At 38.3% G+C, this 12,096-nt stretch overlaps 1 protein-coding gene across 3 annotated transcripts in view; it reads left to right on the forward strand.

The window, feature by feature from the left end:
• Positions 1 to 12,096, forward strand: part of LOC120721420 (carbohydrate sulfotransferase 8-like) — a 175,678-nt gene that overhangs the window by 98,450 nt on the left and 65,132 nt on the right. Inside the window, exon 3 of one of the 3 annotated variants that reach the window (XR_005693163.1) lies at positions 8,797 to 10,521. The exons of the other annotated variants lie outside the window; for them this stretch is intronic. The gene's annotated coding sequence lies outside the window, so the exon portion shown is untranslated. Of the gene's footprint in view, positions 1 to 8,796; positions 10,522 to 12,096 lie in introns of those variants that run through there. 3 annotated transcript variants of the gene reach the window in all.

Here is a 12,096-nt window from a genome sequence, read left to right on the forward strand (position 1 = left end):
AAATCACAACAAAAGTCGCCTCAAGGCGCTTCATAGATACAGAGAAAAACCCAACAATCATATGACCCCCTATGAGCAAGCACTTTGGCGACAGTGGGAAGGAAAAACTCCCTTTTAACAGGAAGAAACCTCCAGCAGAACCAGGCTCAGGGAGGGGCGGGGCCATCTGCTGCGACTCGTTCAGGTGAGAGAAGGAAGACAGGATAAAAGAAATGCTGTGGAAGAGAGAGAGGTTAATAACAGATATGATTCAATGCAGAGAGGTCTATTAATACATGGTGTCACTATGACAAAATCTTGGAACTGATTTGTACCTAATGGCAATTAAAATGTACACAGGCCAACCACCAAGTCACAATATCCGAGCTGCCTATCTGCATGGCCCTGGTGTTTCTTTGGGTATTTAACAGCTTCATTCAACAGTAACGACCCAACAAATCCCAGTTGTGATTTTATCAATTTTCATTAGTGCACACGGAATGTACTCAGATAAAAAAGCAGAGGTGATATCATGCTGTATCAGCGGTAATAATGTCAGTAAAAGTGAAATGTATACATAATAATGACTGTCTTTTAATCATCTCTACCTCTAGCCAAATCATTATCACTTGGTCCAGTTGAAAAGTTGCCGGTAGTAATCATAAACCAATTTATATTCTAATGAGCATGACATTAGATGGAAGTGTTGAAAGGACTGTGCTCAACGATGCTAAGCAAAAGAAAGTTCTGAGCCCCATTAAAGGAAGTAGAAAACCAGCTGACTATGATTTGTGGTAATTGGCAAGGCGTTTTGCTTGAGTGCACATACACAGCACATTCAGTCACACTGTGTGGCTTCAATTCAAAAAGCAGCAAAAAGCATAATTATGTTTATTACTTTTCCCCACACAAAGTGAGTGCAATCGATCCCTACTGGATGGTTTCAGTCTCTCACAAGATATGACACTGGGTAATATAACACCTAATTATTTTTGCTGACTGATCTGGAGCATGGCAACATTCACGTAATGAGCTGCACTTGTGCCCTTCCCAGCTGATTTGTTCCCCACAAGTTACAGCGGATTGGTTAAAATAGGGGCTTATGTGAATTTAAATCCCCTGGCAAAAAATAAATAAAGTGCAGCACTCAAGGCAATAAGAGTCATTTGTGAACCCATTTTTAAAAGTGGATATTCCAAAAAGATGTTTTGATATAAAAGGTTAACATTCTAAGTTGTGATCATATAAAATAATAGATTTCCCTAAAATTAGATTAGTTTCAAAGGTTGAATAAATATGAACCATAACTGTCAATAAATTCCCCAACACAACAGAATTTGTATAACGTCAATGAGTTGCCCAAAAAAAAATACTACCAAAGGGAATATGGTTGAAACACTATATAAATACCAAGCCATAACTGGTTGTAGTAATAAATACAAATTCAGCACTGTAGATGGACAGATGTTGACTTGACATGCCCAAGTCCAAAGAGTTAAACAAAGAGTAATACACAAGCACTAGGAAACCACAAAGGGGCACATAAGGAAACAAGACAGCAAAATAACATGGCAGAGAGAAAGCTGATAAACAATCTGAGGAAGGGCAGATGTAGAACAAGACACAGGTGAGCATAATCACACAGGTGAAGATAATAACTTACAAAAAAGGAAGTAATAAAAGAAAAGACAAAGTAAAACTGAAAATAATCCATTCATCCACCCACCCATCTATTCATTCATCCATCGATGTTTATTTTAATTCTTTTTTTCCACACTTTGTGTAATACTTCAGTTTGTGGTGCTTGCACAGTCAAGTCACAGTGGCAACACTTTACCCCAACTACACGTTCAAATTCCTCCTAGGGGATCGCCCCACCCAAAAAACTCACCTCAAGTTCCACTCCTCAGTCTGGCTCCACGAGAGGGCCCCAGTTTCCCACTTCTGAACTAGGTTACTGAGTTCTGAAATTTCTGCTCCATTGGGATTTTTCCAAATCACTCATTATACCTTCCATCCACTGGGACCAGTTTGCCATGGGAGACCCTACCAGAGGCTATTTCCCAGGACAACAGAGATCACAGGAACAAACCATGTGCGCGTGTCTGTCCGTCTGTCTGTTGGGGCCAAAGGTTTACCACTTCTTAAACTTCATTACAAGAATCCACTTCCTCCAACAACCAATTTCCTTTTTTTTGCACACTAAACTGAAAGTGCCAGACTAATTGTGCTGAGCATAGACTGCAAATATATCGGCTCTAATTAATTAACAGTATGCTGCCTTCAGTGCCTGTGAGAAATATCAGAATTAGCTGAAATTTGTTAGTGGGGATCGTGAGAACTACAATGTGTCAACAATATAAATAACACAGAATGGGAATGGTCACATTTTATGTGATTCTCAGCCTGTTGAGATATTCATAGGCAGAAAATGTGCAAACTTTGAACTGAAGATGAAAATGTGATGTTTGTAATATATCAACTTAACGATATTAGAAATTAAATGATTGCCACAAAACATTTTATTAACATAAAAAATCACTTAAAATGCATTTTTTTGAGGTTATGAAACCTATTTGTTCCAGGTGGATTCTCTTTTCTCCTTCTTTCACATTTACTGCTACACCTTTGAACAGAAGAATTAGTGCTACATAAAGGCACTAGCTGTACTTCAAACGAGTCATGTGTCAGAGAGCTGGAGGATCAATGAACCTAAGCCTTAATCCATTTTCTTTGTTAAACATGAACATTACCGTGCTAGTCTGCTTTTTGAGGTCAAAATTAGCTATATAAAAAAAATCCATAACCATGTAGAATTTTAGCATTTTAATAATTATAGTGCATCATCCTCCCATTAAACCGGAGTACACCACTATAGGCTATTATGCAAATTTTCACTGCGGTGTACAGGTGGGAATTTGCACTGCTGCATAACATTTATTATATGATGGACACCTTTATTCCAAATGCCTCAGAGTAATATTACTGCAAACCATTCAGCTATACAGGTTTTGCATTTCAATTTAGCGTACTGTTCTGTGATTGACAGCTTATCTGAACAGATCTGAATTGTCAGTCCCACCTGCACTATTCCCAATAGTTCAAGGCAAACATTAATAGGTATTTGCAAATGGTTTTTGAGCTAGCTCTGATCTGTTTATTCAAGTCTAGAAATCCATTGCTAATATCTGTGTAATTAAATATTTAAGACAAACTCCCATTAACTGAGGTAATTACTGAAGATAGATGGTTGGCTCTGTTTCATTACTGGTTCAGAAGATAATTATATTTGCTATCAAAAGCAGCTATATGTACTTCTCAGTGTAAAGGCCTGGTCAGTCAAGATCAGATGTTTTTCTCTGGCATCACGATATATTTTAAATGCAGACTGCTCCTATTCATTACATTTAAAAAAAATAATTTTGTCAAAGCGTGCAATGTTTTTAACCTTACATACTAAAATCAAAGGGCAAGCTGTGACCAGGCAAATTTGAATGCATTATGCACTCGTGTGACGTCTAGATAACAGTAAGAACGTGATAGTTATAAACATCAGCTTTTGAAAAAGCAAAAGTAATGCGCAGAAAAGAACCCAAGGTATTTTCCATCAGTTTTAATTAAAACCATAAGACAACGTGGTTCCCATAAAACACACGTTTTTGTCTTTGAGCGTTGTTTTTTGTTTCTGGAAATCATCGCTGCATACAAAAAGCGTAATAGTTTTGTTTAAGAGATGCTAATAGTTTAAGTTAATTATAGGAACATTCACTGCCATTTGCATAATGTTTTAGGGAAGAAAATGTATGATATGCAGGTTTATAGTGCAGCCACCAGTGATTTTCTTAATTTCAACAAACCAGACCATGTTAAATGTAGATTAATTGGCAAGGTGAACACTTAATTCATTATAATATAATTTTCCTAATGTTTTATTTAAGAGCCCTGTATAATTTACTAGATCCCCCACAATTTATTATGAAACAGGAATGCAGGGCATGAAACCTAAAAAGGAGACAGGTATGAAACGTGTCCAAAAACAATGGCTTGGATTCAGTTCTTACATTTTGAACTCAAGAATTCATTCTTTATTCCATTCTTTTTGCATAATTAAAATGAGCAATTCAACAAATTTAAGTGTACCTTATTTCACCTCATCTGATGATACAAACCACCCCACACTGTTCCACACATTGATTTTAGTCGATTTTGCCTTGGGCAAGGCCTCAAAGCCAAGCTGTATTTGCTGGCAGAGGCTAAAGTCCAAGGGCAGTCCTCACTGAGGCCCCAGGGATGATGGCTAGGGGCAGGAGCAGGAAGACACAGGCCGATAAAAGACCGCAGGGTATGGGTCTTGCATTAATTAGAAAGTAGGGGGTTGAGAAATAGCTATTAGGAAGGAAAACGAGTCTGCAGGGATTGTCTTGAGATTCTCTTGAATCGACCCTGGAGATTTCTCTGTTTCATGGTGAGTGAGGTTAAGTTGCTCTTTGCCTTTTACTGTGTCCAGCTTCTTGACACAGAGTAATGTGCATAATGTGATCTAAAAGCAGAAGAATGTGGTAATGCATATAATGATGCAGAACAGCAACATGGCAGCACTTCACACTGTATTATATATAACAATGACTTAGAAAATTATCGTAATTTTTAAATTTGGGGGGGGAATTTGCAATAATGACTTCGTAAAGAAATAAATCCTCAAGTACTTGTTCTGTATGTTTCTTTTTTCCTTCATCTGTTTGGCAGATATTTAAAATATAACATGAACATTCTTATATCTGTTCATGCTGTAGTAACAGCAGAGGGACAAAGTTGATGAGCCATACGATGAAGTTGGGAAAGTGTTGTTGAAGCTAGGTTAAGACGAAAGGTGACAGTAAGTGAGCAGCAGTATGGCTTCATGACAAAAGAGCACTACAGATGCGGTGATTGCTTTGAGTTTTGATGGAGACATAGAGAGAACGTCAGAAGGAGCTTCACTGTGTTTTTGTGGATCTAGGGAAATGATATGATGTAGTGCCATGAGAGGAACTGTGGTACTGCACAGGAGTCAGGAGTGGCAGAGAAGTCTCCATGGATTATAATGTTTGCGGACAACAATGCGATCTGCAGAATGAGTAGGGAGCAGGTGGAAGAGAGCCTGGAGAGGCATGTTCTGGAGAGAAGAGGAATTCAGTGGAAGCAAGAGAGAATACATGTGTCTGAATGAGAGCGAGACAGGTCTAACAGTGAAGCTGCAAAGAGCAGGGGTAGTGAAGGTAGCTGAGTTTAAATACCTGGGGTTAACCATTCAAAGCAACAGTACACAGGAGAGGTGAAGAATGCATGAACGTTGGAGTGGATGGAGATGAGCGTCAGGGGTGATTAGTAGGATAGCGGCTAGAGTGAAAGGGAGTGTTTATAAGACAGTAGTGAGACCTGTTATGATATTGATGATGACAGAGCTGGGAGTGGCAGTGCTGATGCTAAGATTTTCATTGGGAGAGAGAAGGAGGGACATGACTAGAAATGAGGATAGTGAGGGAGTGGCTCGGGTTGAGCGGTTTTAAGTAGAGATGGCACGATACCACTTTTTTATGTCCGATACCGATATCATAAATTTGGATATCTGCCGATACCGATATAAATCCGATATAGTGTGTTTTTTATTCAATAAAACTGCTTTTTTAATATCTTGCTGCTTTTTGTATAAGTTCATACTCAAGTTAAAAAACAAACAAACACTAAAGCTATTCTGTTATACCTGTATGCAAAAAATACACTGCACCCAAAATATTTCATAGTTCAGCAATGCTGATCAATCTAACAAACTTAAACCTACTCCATCCTCCCTATTCTGGTATTTTAAAGAGTAAGCAACCTAACTAATAGGGTTCTAAAGCTCCCAGCCAAAAGAAAAAAAAAAGAAAAAAAGGGAACCACCCTCCACCTCATGATGCTTAATCGACGTAATCAACTTTAATTTGATGCAGTGTGAAAAAAAATGCATGGAAATCGATTATTTTTCAAGAATAATTAAATAGATTCAACATCTTTCTTCAACAGAATTGCAGACTGCACAGATGGTACCTTCCCAAAGGAAAAAGTACTATAGCTTACTAGGGTATACTAGACTTAATAGTTAATATATACAGTAATGGACTTCTATACATTTTACATCAGATTAAAACTTTGGGTGTAAGATTCAGATAATTATTTATTAAAAGCTAGACATTTTAAATGAGAATAAGAAAGAAAAGTATGTCTTTGTGCTCCCCTTTTCCTATCGGCCCCCCTGGCCAAACTTTGCTAGATCCGCCCCTGCACAGTTACCAGCTGTCAGCTAAGTAGAAAGGGATCCTGGTCTTGAAAGTAATATTAAATAAATTCTAACAATACATCATCAAGCTTAAACTTGCTGCTGTTGTTCAGCCGCTGGTTTCCTCTTTCTGGCGTGAAGTGGGCAATAAACAAAGAAGAGAGAAGGACTCCCGACAGAAAAGCCGATCAGCTGATTATTGATCAGTTTCAGGATTGAAGTAGCAGCAGGAGAGGGAGGGAGAGAGAAGAGGCAGTCGCGCCATATATCGGTTGTTAAGCTTAACGCGGGAATGCTTTACAAACATTCAGAGATGAACTTACACACTTGCTTTACTTCTCTCTGAGATAACTTCCTCAGAGATAAAATGCTGGTTTGGTAGTGAGGCTACAAATACACACAGCTGCTCTATCACGTGATGCATACTGCTCCAACATGCTAAGGTTATAAGCAGAGTTACGCCATGTCGCAAGTTTTGTGAGGTGCTTTTTTGATATTTAATGGATTGGATTACATTTTTTTAATTCTCTCCCACATCCAATCCAGGAATTTACGTCAGTATCGGACCGATACCGATACGTAATCATCGGATCGGTCCATCTCTAGTTTTAAGACAAAGTTAGAGATGCAGGGTTGAGATGGGCTGGACATTTACAGAGGTGGGATTGTCAGAGATGGCAAAGGTTTAAACATTCTGTACTGGTGTTGAAACATATTCAAGTAAAAGCTGAAACACTGATTCAACTTCTTTACTCAAGTTAAAGTGAAAAAATATAGGCTGTAAAATGTACTCAAAGTAAGAAAGTAAAAAAGTAGCACTTTGTTGGACATTTCTACCAGCTATTTTTGTGCAAAGCTAACAGAAGCTTATGCTATATTAATAAAATAATAAAATAAAATAATATTAATAAATGAGAATAAAAACTTTACTTCAGTTTAAATTGTAATTCTACATCTCTTTTGCTCCAGTGGACTTTCTTTATGTACAGGTTGTGATCAGCTGAATTTAACAAGATGGAAGCAGATGTCTTATGAGTTGTGTTGTTCCATCCTCTACACTCATAGGTACACTCTTTTTGCTGCCTTTATACTAAAAAAGTTATGAGGAATGCAGTGAATGAGTCTAAACATCAACAGCTTAACTTGAAATCAATCTCTGTTACACTTAAAGTAACCAAACTCTGACCATGAACGCCACAGCCACTGTGCACTAGTCCAACACAGTGTTTTATTTTAAATCCATCACACTAAAATATAATGTCACAAGTACAGACCAAATATCTCATTTGAAAATGTGAGAACTTACATATCAGTATTAAATTTCCAGTTTATCAAATAGCACTGAGCAGTCCTTACCTTTAAATCTAACCCGTTTTCTTCCTCAGCTGTCCTGTATTTCGTATCTTTCTCTATCTATGAGTGAAGTTAGCTCTTTTTCTTTTTTCTCCCTGTAAAAAACAGCAGCTGTACCTTTAGCTAGCGGCACACTTCCTGCCAAACTGCACACAAACAGTTTGTTTGCTGATGTTTGTTGAGCTGATAGAAAGGCTGCATTTTATATTACCTTATATTACCTGCTACTTAGAAAACATAATTCCTTTTATGCTCCTGTTGCTCCATGCTCCTCTTTTGTTGCACTAGCTACATGCTAAAGCACAGCAACCCCATCTACATCTGCACTCTTTCCGGTGTTGTGCCTAAAAGGCAAACAAACAAACAAAACTACCAACTTAATTTAACCTCTGACTATGGCACATGGTTCTGCCTCTTTTATCTCTTTTTATGTGTTATACCCTGGTGATTATCACATGAATAGCATTGCCTTTCATGTGTTTAGGCTGTTAGGCTCAAATGGGTTTGATGATTGAAGGCCTGTAGCGATGTGAAAAACAACTCGCCTCAAATGCATTTAACCAAAAGTAACAAGCTTGTTTTTAAAATGTAAAGAGTAGAAAGTACAGATATTTGTTTAAAAATGTAGGGAAGTAAAACGTAGTAAAAAGACAGGAAGAAACTAGGAAGACCACAGAAAAGACTCATGGATATAAGCGAGGAAGGATTATCCAAAGGATTGATGTGACAGAGGCAGATGATCTAGTGTAGTGATCCCAAAAAGGATCAAGTAGCATTATTTAACTCACAAGACAAATTGGTTCTGACATAGCCAAGTTCCCATTGGCTAAATATTTACCATTCAGGCATACGGCAATACTTTTTTGTTGTTGTTTGTTTATTTATTAAACAATGCTAGAGACCAATCATTTTGCATATCCTTCCTCTACTATCCATCATGAATTCCTTTGTTGTGAAAGTAAATGGCTTGTAAGACGCTGTCACCAAGTTGTTCCTCAAAGGGGCATTGTTCCCTGAGATGACTATTGTTGTGATGTGACACTATATAAAATAATGAATAATGAATTGATCTGATTTTAAAATTGTGGCTAACTTTGTGTCCTTCTTTTCTCGTCTCTCTTCCCATGCTGCCATTCAATCATCTGTTTATGCTGATAACCTGACAGGTAAGAATTTTTTTTCTTCATCCAATCCAACTGCTTTCAGCTTAACTTATTGATGGTAAAACCAATACTAAAGCTTCACTAGCTTTCAAAGGCTCATGTTAGGTCAATGTAGCACTTCATTAAACCATTAGCTGAACACTGGTTTTGAAAAGATTCCACACAGCCATTACTTAAAAGCAGCGCAATGCTAAACATGCCAAACGAGCATGGAGTAGTCCCTTATTGTTTTTTACTAAGAGTTAAGTAATGCAAGTATTAGCGAGCTCTTCCTCACACAAGAGCCCTATGATTTGGCTGCCTGGGGGCAGTTGTCGTTGGCAGACTTGAAAACAGCAACAAGCTGAATATTGATTTCAAAAGAAATATAAAGCAGATTTCGGATGAGTTCCACAAGGTTGCTTGTTCACAGAGAAAGCGCATAATAGATATGCAAAGTACATCCCTATGCACAGTGCAGCACAGCAGAAAACATTTCAGCAGAGCTTGCATACTTGCATTTGTTTGAAGATATGAAGGCTATTGTTTTTCCCCTAGAGGAATTTGGCTTGCTGAAGGAGGACATTTTTGTGAATTGTTTTCTATTTTGAGGTGCTTGCACAAGACATGTAATGAATCTGTTTATGAACAGCTACATAAAAGTAACCTTAGAAATTGAATATTGTTCATGGATTTAAAGACTGCTTAGAAACTGTCGGTCGAGGGAAGTAGTCATTCATGTTCGTAGTCTCAAAACATAGCAGCTTGTGACAAACTGATTTGTAGTTTAATCTCTGAGAATGAGGATGGCGACGAAGCTGCTCCTTGAATCTGACAGGTTTTTTTTTCTATTGACTGCATTGATTTTGCTTTGCTGGGTGTGATGTAATCAACCTGGTGTACCAACTATTCTAAAGCACTCACTACCATGATTCATTTATCAGACCTCGAACTCAAGTTAAGCATAACTGACAGAAATCTTTGTGAGGCTTGAGATGAGGAGGCCAAATATTGACTCTCTTAACCACACCCTCAGAGGGCAGTTTGAAGTGAAACCTGTGACCGCTGCTTCAAGGTCCCTGAACTCAGCTGCTTGCTTTGTATTGACTTGCTGATCACCTCCAGTATATAACAGCCTCGTTCTTTTCATACTACAGTGAGTGAAATATGTTTGGAGATGATTATTTTACCAGCAGACAGCTTTGTTATACCAGTCCTTTTGCCACTATTAAAGAAAGGGGCATTTTGATGTCAGTGTGCTCCTCCTATAACATATTATATTCAATTATTATGGACATTTGACGCCTCCAGAAGGCTCAAGCTTAATTCTGTAATCCCATCAGCAGCTTACTCAACACAGCCACATTCAACTATTCATAAATTTTATACTTTTTGTCTTCAGCAGCAAATTTGCCACCCGACACAAGATCCAGCCGATTCTTTCAGACACAAATGATTCACACACTGTGTCAAAAAAATATTGACATTTACATACTAGGAAGATAGCAAACAGAATAGCAAGAGCTTGATTTGTATAGAGATAATTTATGTGGATATGCCACATCCAAGACATGTCCCAGACTGAAATAATACATTTTTCAGCATCAACCAAACTATTATGTACAACAAAAACTATATTTTAAAAAAAGGCTCCCTTATACACATCATACCTACTGTACGAGGGGAGCTCAGTGCATGGCAGTCCACATTCTACATGATGCTGTGAAGAATGAAAGTAACACTCCCTCAGAAAATCGAAGGCACAGCAGGAGCAGGCACTGTTCTCATCTCTGTCCAGTTACAGTGGTACTCTTTTGAATTCCCCTTTAACGCATTTCTTTACCCCTACCCCCCAACACCAAGCACCCACCCACCCACAGCTTGTTTATTGCATTCATAACACCGTTTTTGATTTTTCCAGGGCAGCAACACGACACATCAACTGCCAGTGTATTGTCGAGATCATTCTGTCACATGAGAAGCGCCTGCCTTGTTTGTTACCGCTACTCTGCTGAGAGCGGGCGGGTAGCATGGTCTGCCTGCTTGGCTCCCATTTCACAGTCCCATCTAGAGCAGTCTTCCCACATAAATTGAAGCCCATACCATGAGCTTGTCTCCACCACATACAGCCACGCTGTCTCACAGTCTGATTTATCAGGGTCAGCCTCCCACGACTTGGAGTCATGCAGAAAGAGCTAAGTCTAATGCCACTCTTAGCTAGCCCATCACATTGATGAACCAGCCTTATGTGTGTCCTGTGTGTGTGTGTGTGTGTGTGCGTGCATGTGTGCGTTTAAGCATAGAGAGGTTTAAGCATCCATTTGTGGGCATGTGTGGCGCAAAGTACAGACCGCGGATAAAGTACAATGGCTATTTGTGTTGTGTTGAAGGATCGATGTCTAGTGTTTTCATAGGGTTTTTAATGAAAGCCAAGCTTTTAAATTGATTTCTATGCAGTTAGCAGGAGTCCTCATGGAAGGATTTGATCAGGATAGACATAGCATAAAACAGCATTTCCACAGGAGCTCTTTTTTCCTTTTTCTGTTTTTCCCTTTTTTTTCTTAAGAAGCTTGACATTTTTTGAGGAGGAGGATGAGTTTGCTAGTTGAAGCAGAGCTTGAATAGGACACATGAGAACAAGGTTATGAGGACCCACAGACAGAAGGGCTTGAACACATAGAGGGCTTTCAATTTGTGAACACGCCGCAGTACTTGACACGAGTGAATATTTGCAGTCAAAATGTATAAAGATGAGATACATATATAGTTAGCCATGAATTTTTATGCCATTTTAAAAAGGCAATATGTATTGTATTTTTATTTTATTTATTTTTTTTTGGATAATCAAACAAAGTGGTAAAACCTAATTGAGGAACAAAACAGCAAGAAAAAAATGAGTGTTTAAAAAATGAGATCATTTATCTTCTCTTTGCTTAAACAGGTCTTAGAAACAGTTTGTGTCTAAGACCCCTTTTTTGTAGTGTGAATTAATTACTAATTTTGTTTTTATTTATAAAGCTGTCTGTTAGCTGCTTCAGTGCCTCAGTGACCCAATCAGCATTAAGCTAAATTGCAAGCCTCACTGTGACCTCATAAAACAAGTCTGGGATACATTTTTTTCAAGATGTTTCAAACTGTACTTGCATTTTCAGAGTCTCCAGCCTCCAGACATTCTTCAAGAAGGCGTAACATTGCTGGCTGAGTCCAGCCATGTTAGAATCTCGTTATGTGAAAGTTCTCATTAATGGCACCACAGCCGCTAGTTTCATCACGATCACAAAGAACACTCTTTTTCTTGACTCTTTTTCTCTCAAAATAAGTTTC

The sequence above is a fragment of the Simochromis diagramma genome, unplaced genomic scaffold (assembly GCF_900408965.1).
Source record: "Simochromis diagramma unplaced genomic scaffold, fSimDia1.1 OVJJ01000603.1, whole genome shotgun sequence".
Lineage (NCBI taxonomy): Eukaryota > Metazoa > Chordata > Actinopteri > Cichliformes > Cichlidae > Simochromis > Simochromis diagramma.